This window comes from Eptesicus fuscus, chromosome 16 (genome assembly GCF_027574615.1).
Source record: "Eptesicus fuscus isolate TK198812 chromosome 16, DD_ASM_mEF_20220401, whole genome shotgun sequence".
Lineage (NCBI taxonomy): Eukaryota > Metazoa > Chordata > Mammalia > Chiroptera > Vespertilionidae > Eptesicus > Eptesicus fuscus.
In genome coordinates, this window is record NC_072488.1 from 20,698,565 (window position 1) to 20,705,815 (window position 7,251).

A 7,251-nucleotide genomic window follows, 5' to 3' on the forward strand; every position below is an offset into this window, starting at 1 on the left:
GTTTACTTAAAAGATCTTTTTCTTTAGATATACAAAAGTAACATTTAAATATCCTAATTGTTCAGGTTGAGTCTATAGATCCCATTTATTTTGAGTTCTTTTTAAAGTAAAGTTATACTCTTTCTCTTTGGTTTGTTGTTGCTGTTTGTTTGTTTGGTTAATCTTCACCATAAGATATTTTTCCATTGATTTTTTTTTTTTTTTTTTTAGAGAGTGGAAGGGAGAGAGAGAAACATCATTGATTGGTTGCTTCCTACATGTAACCTGACCAGTATCAGGGATTGAGCCTGCAACTGAGGTATGTGCCCTTGACCAGAATGGAACCTGGGACACTTTGGTCCACAGGCCGATGCTCTATCCACTGAGCCAAACCGGCTAGGGCTAACGTTATAGTCTGAAACTTGTATACTTGGTACTTTGCCTGTTTACTCTTTTATTCCCTTCCTTGCCCAGAAGGGTGCTCATTTCCATTTTCTTTTGTTCTCCTCCCACTGCCATGAGAACTTGACTGGAGTTTCAGCAGGGGCATTCTCAAGGTTAGGGGGTGCTTACACATTTCCAGCAGCTGCTCTGGGGCATACTAGGTAATCTGTCACAAGATGATGTCCTATTCATCTAGGAACATAGATACTTGATAAGACTATCACTAAGTATGTGGTACAAAGTATAGAGCATTCCAATCCCATAAGAGAAGTGGTATGAGCTCTGATGAGGCAGTAAAATAAGTACATGGTCATCTATAGATCGTATAACTTCACTGTAACATCTATTAGGTGTGTGTTACTAGACCAAATGAGAATAGAAAAACTCTAATTCTATGTCATCATTGTCAGTTGTCTTGTATATTTAATGTGAAGACATATCTCAAAGAAGAAAAGCTGTGACCAGCCCTGCTCATAGACCTTAATTGTGGACACTCTTGTATTTGTGGTCCCTAACGAAAAGTGATATTTCCAGTTTGGATCATACAATTAAAAGAATTAAAAATAAGGAGAGCAAGAGAAATTAAGGAGGAAAATAAGCTCATGGACAAAGAACTGAGAAACATGAAAGGTTATTTTCTGATAATTACTTAGTTTTATATTGAGTAGAAATAAAGAGATTTTACTGAAAGACATTCTTGACTCATGTCTTATTTTTATAGTTCTGAGAATTTCACTTTCATTGACTTAGAAAGAGACCCACTTAGTTACTATTTATTTTAATTATTTCTGCATTCCCATTCTTATTCTCTGCAATGTGAACACCAGATTTTAAAAGTATAAAAAAGGGAAAATGGCTTAGAAGATTTTATTTCTTTTCCATACAAACATCTAAAAATGTTGCTTGGAAGCAAGATATTAATAAACATTCTATTTTTCTCGCGTGTAAGAGGTATCATTTCTCAAAAATTATATGTTGGCATGCCAAAGCTCCATCTGGGTATGAACAAGTAAAATAGAATCACCTAATAAACTCCAATAACTATCAACAATATATTAGGATAGACTTCTTGTTTAGATGCTTTAGATATGAATTTGTATCTTCTATTTTTCCATTATCTCAGAACCCAGCTTTTCAACTGATCATTTCTGTCAGTTTTATATCCTTTTTCTTTAAAAAAAAATGTAATAGGTTATTTAAGACAGCAGAACAAATACCCTGAAACAGAACCATTCACAAAAAATTACATTGCAGTGTATTTTTAAAATGTGATTGCGGAAGTTGAAATGAACTTCTGCAAAATAAACAGAACACAGCATGTGAAATGACTGGAAAAAGCAGGCAGCCTTAGAGATCACATACAAAAGTAACTTGTGCTCTGACTGGGTGATACTAGACCAAATGAGAATAGAAAAACTCTAGTGACCTAGCCTCTCCTAACAGTCACAGATCCTATGACTTTTGACAGGGAAAGTCCCAAACTCTCAGGAGGGTACTTCTATAAGGTGGATAGAGCATCAGCCTGTGGACCAAAGGGTCCCAGGTTGGATTCAGATCAAGGGTTTGCAGGCTCCTTCCAGGCCCGGGCCCTGGTCAGGGCTTGTGCAGGAGGCAACCAATCAATGTGTTTCTCTCACATCAATATTTCTCTCTGTCTTTCTCTCTCTCTTTCACTCTCCCTAAAAATCAATGGAAAAATATCCTCAGGTGAGGATTAAAAACAAAACAAAACATGAAAGTACCATAATTTGAAATCGGACTTTGTTCCTCAAATTTTAACAAATTTGGAGGTAAATAAATGAACTAAACAGACACATCACAACTTTGGAAAGTATGTGGTGGGCACTTGTCAGTCATTCATGCAGAGGGGGCAGCATTCACAGTGTAGATGGCTAGCAGAAGGCATACTATGATAAAGGTATGCATTGATTCAGTGGTCACATCCTGATTATCATCCTGTGATTAAGGCAGGGACCACAACACATGGCCATTGGAAGAGAATTTTCTGACTGATTTTTTGCGGCTTTATCAACTTAATAGTTTATTTAATAAACCACTGATGCCACAAACATTATGGGATCTGCTAGAGGTAGAAATGGCTATTTGGTACTAAGTATGTTAAAGATTATTATAGAGATGAGTGAGAAAAGAAAAACTTGCATAGTTTGAGAATGCTGATGTTTGACCCAACACTCAAAAAACAGCAGATTTTCCCTGAGGAGAGAACTTCATTTTTATTTAGGAAATCACCTTTTTCAATATGGAAAGGTCATGCCTTAGGGCATTGTGCAGAGAGGTTAAAAAAAAAAAAAAGAATTATTCAAAAAAAGAAACACCTTGCTCTGCAAAAGCAAGACATACTAGTTTGCAGGTTTTGGCTAGTAGGCCAAAGGACTGGAGGACTCAGGAATTGGAAAGAGGAGGATTGTATGAGGGTCTAAAAGAGTAATTTTCAATCTGGTCGTAACAAGGTTGAAATAAGGTGAACTTAAAAAATACTCATTTCTTGGCTCCACTCCCCACTCCACTTGGTCTGGGTGGGGCTTAGACAATGAGATTTTAAAATATATATATATTTATATATTTAAATAGAGGCCCAGTGCATGAATTCTTGCACCAGTGGGGTCCCTTGGCCTGGCCTGTGGGATGGGGCCAAAACCAGCGCTTTGAAATCCCCTGAGGGGTCCCAGATTGTAAGAGGGCACAGGCCAGGCCAAGGGACCCCACCGGTGCATGATCGGGGCTGGGGAGGGATGCGGGAGGTTGGCCAACCCAGGTGGAACCACGGGAGGGCTCCAGGGTGTGTCCGGCCCATCTCACTCAGTCCTGACAGCAGCGAGCTAACCTACCCATAAGAGTGTCTGCCCCCTAGTGGTCAGTGCACATCATAGCAAGCAGTTGAGCGGTCTTAGCATATCATTAGCATATTATGCTTTGATTGGTTGAAAGGCCAACCGGCCAACTGAACACTTAGCATATTAGGCTTTTTTTTTTTTTTGCATATTAGGCTTTTATTATATAGGATTATATAGGATATTTTTAATTGATTTCAGAGAGGAAGGGAAAGAGGAAGAGAGATAGAAACATCAATGATGAGAGAGAATCATTGATTGGCTGCCTCCTGTGTGTCCCATAGTGAAGATTGAGCCTGCAACCTAGGCATATACACTGACTGGGAATAGAACCATGACCTCCTGGTTTGTAGGTTGATGCTCAAACACTGAACCAGGCCAGCAGGGCTGGACAACAACATTTTTATAAAGCTTCTTCAGCAATTCTAATTTTTAGCCAGGGGAGAGAATCACTAGGAAGAAGTTGACCACATCTTAGGATGGAGCTAATGGGGGTTGATGGGAGGTAAGAAATCCAAAAAAAAGTGGCAAGAGCAAAGGAGTTTTAATATAAGAACTGGATAATATTTCATCTTAAAACTAGTTGCTGTTCTATCCTTCCCTTGTGTTAATGCCCTATCTTTAGTTAACTGAGTTACATGTAACAATCTTATATTGATAGGGTTTGGGAGAATGAGAGTGAGGGTCCACTTCTGATTAAAATTTATACCACAAAAGAGTAGCAACTGTAAGAGCTGAAACAAGAATTCTGTAGAGTTCAACCATGGAACACGAGATAAGCAGAAGACTATAGGGTGATTGATATGCCTCTGAAATGCCGGTAGGATTGTTGCTTCCCCTTGTATAAGGCATGGGTCTTGAGAATCATTATTTGGAAATAATGATCTCAAAGACCAGGAGGACTTGGAATTAACCTCTTGATAGTATCAAGACTCAATTTGAGCTTAATACATTTTTTCATGCACCTGTTAGATGAGATCAGCAACCACCTTGACTAATCCTCATTTCAATTCAGATTTTTAATAGCCCTGTGATCTTGAGCAGGTTAATTCTCCTCATTTCTTTCATGTGTAACATAGGGATAAATAATTCATTTATGAAGATTAGGCATGATGTCTGTAGGAAAATTTTGGCCAGCAGTTTTCCTTTTAGAAATTTATCTTGAGGAAATAAGCATACAGATATGTAAAGATATATGTGTAATAAAGTATTGATGCATTTTTTAGAGCAATAAATTAGAAGCATTTTAAATGTTCAACAGTAAAATGCTATGATAGGTAAATTGTAGATAAGTCATGTGAGGAAATGCTCTGAATTTATATAAATGACTATTCAGGTCTGTATTTACTGTCAAAATTTCCATATTACATAAAGAAAAATTTAATTAAATGGCCCAATCCTGTGTGTGTGTTTGTGCACATGCAAGCACATGCATGTATATAGGAAAATATCTGGAAGGAAGTGTGTTTTTTGAAATGTGACTGTGGAAGATGTGGGTATCTGTGGGTGGTGAAATTTTGCATTTATTTCCTTCCTTTTTCCCTATTGTGTCTATTTTTAAAAACAATTAACATTACCATCTATAATAATAAAAGCATAATATGCTAATTAGACCAGACAGCCAAACTTCCTTCTGGACGAAGTGGCCGTGGCAGGGGCCGAGGCAGAGGCGATTAGGGGTGATCAGGCAGGCAGGCGGTGGTTAGGGGTGATCAGGCAGGCGAGTGGTTAGGAGTGACCAGACAGGCAGGCAGGCTAGCGGTTAGGAGACAGCGGTCCTGGATTGCAAGAGGGATGTCCGACTGCCGGTTTAGGCCCGATCCCACAGGATCGGGCCTAAACCGGCAGTCGGACATCCCCTGAGAGGTCCTGGATTGGGAGAGGGTGCAGGCTAAGCTGACGGGACCCCCCCCTTGCACAAATTTCGTGCACTGGGCCTCTAGTGTATGTTATAATAAGAAAAAAAAGATACATTTATTCTTATTTTGAAAAAAAGAATAAATTCAGTCCTAGGCAAGTCACTAGACACTGTTGTTTTAATTATCATAGCTAACTAGTCAAGGTAAGGTGATTTGCTATCCTATCAGTAAATAGAAGTATAACTATTGACCTAGCTCATGGAATTTAAAGGCGTGCTAGCAAACTTGCATTATCCCTATAAAATTTAAATAAATAGATACTAGTTGAATAGTAGAAATATGTATTTGCATTTCTTTTTTGTCTAGAAAAATTACATAAGAACTTTATTTTCACTGCACGGAAAACTGTATAGTTGATATTTTCCAAATCACCCTTAAAATTTTCTCATAAATAATGTATTTTCACAATGAATCATAATGATGTAATTTTTCCAAAGGCATTGTAAGGGCTGGTGTCCTGGTCACAATGCTCTTGGTCATTCAATTATTCACGATTGCAGATGCTGCAAACCCTGTCTGTAGGGCCTGCGTACTCTGTGTAGGTTTCAGCCTCACATGTACTCACTGAAGAAGCAGCCTAAGAATAGCAAGCGGAGCCTCTCCGTGCTTATCAGATGGTTGCCACATATTTTGGAAAATGCATGAGAGGTAGAGAGAGTTGCCTGGCTTTCTGTCTCTTGTAACTGTGTATAAAAGCTAACATGGAAGAGGCATAAATCTCAGGGAAAAAGCTGGCTGCTCCCTCATCTAAAAAGGTTTCTTCTGGGACGACTGGACTCCACACGGAAGCTCTGCAATCATAGTCCATTTTTTTTTCAAAATGGCTCTGTGGGCAGGAGGTCTGCTGCCTGTTAATCTTGCATTCATCAAAACAGTAGGGAATCGGAAAAACACTCAATGTGGAATCCGTGTCTGGGCCCACATGCTGTTTGGGGATTCAGAGAGCAGGTACACTTGGGCCTCTGTGTGGGAACATTTATTCTGAAGCGGATGATGCATTGATTTTGCATTTAAGAAGTTCGGCTACTTTGAAATAAACCAATTGAAAGCTGACTGGGGTAATTTAAAGGATAGAAATTAAGGATCTTCAAATCTGAGTGCAAATAATGACCATATGGGAATCTTTAAAAAATACAGACTTTAAAACTGCTGATGTTCATGGCCAGTTAAGTTTTCCTGAGATGAGGCCCAGGATTCATTATTCTTAATAAAATATTCTGATTCTGATGTCCAGTCAGATTTGGAAACCATTTCTTAATCTATTTTAGATAAATATAAATGAAAAATCAGTAGAATAACAAAGTGCAGCGAGGTAGAAGAAACTGAGAAAGAGAGGGCGTGAGGAGGTAGGAAAAATCAGTGCTAAAAAATACTAATGGGAAAAGAGCGAGACAGAAGGAAATATTAAGCACCGCAGCAAGCAGCTGCCAACTGCGATTTGTACTGGCCAGGAAGAAAGGAACCAGGAGAACAATGTTTCCTAATCCACAGGGGCTGCAATTACTCTTGTGTTTGTCATTTGTATACTAGGAGTAAATTAATTGTAATAAGACATTGTCACTGAACAAATGTCTCCTGCTTGGAAAATCAGTGCTTCTGCCTTGTGCCTCTTTTTATGCTCTAGCAGGAGAACTGAATGCTATCTTGGAACAATATTCCATTCTATTGATATTATCATTTAACTAGAGGCCCAGTGCATGAAATTCATGCATGGGGGGGGGAGGGTGTCCCCTCCACCCAGCCTGCACCCTCTCCAATCCGGGACCCCTCAGGGGATGTCCGACTGCCCAGGGATTGGGCCAAAACCGGCAGTCGGACATCCCTCTCACAATCTGGGACCGCTGGCTCCTAATTGCTGACCTGCCTGCCTGCCTGATCACCCCTAATCACCTCTGCCTGCCAGCCTGATCGCCCCTAACTGCCCCCCCTGTCGGCCTGGTCACCCCCAACTGCCCCCCCCTGCCAGCCTATTTACCCCTCACTGCCCGCCTCTGCTGGCTTGGTCACCCCTCACCCCCCCCCCCCGGTGGCCTGGTTGCCCCTCACTGTCCACCCTG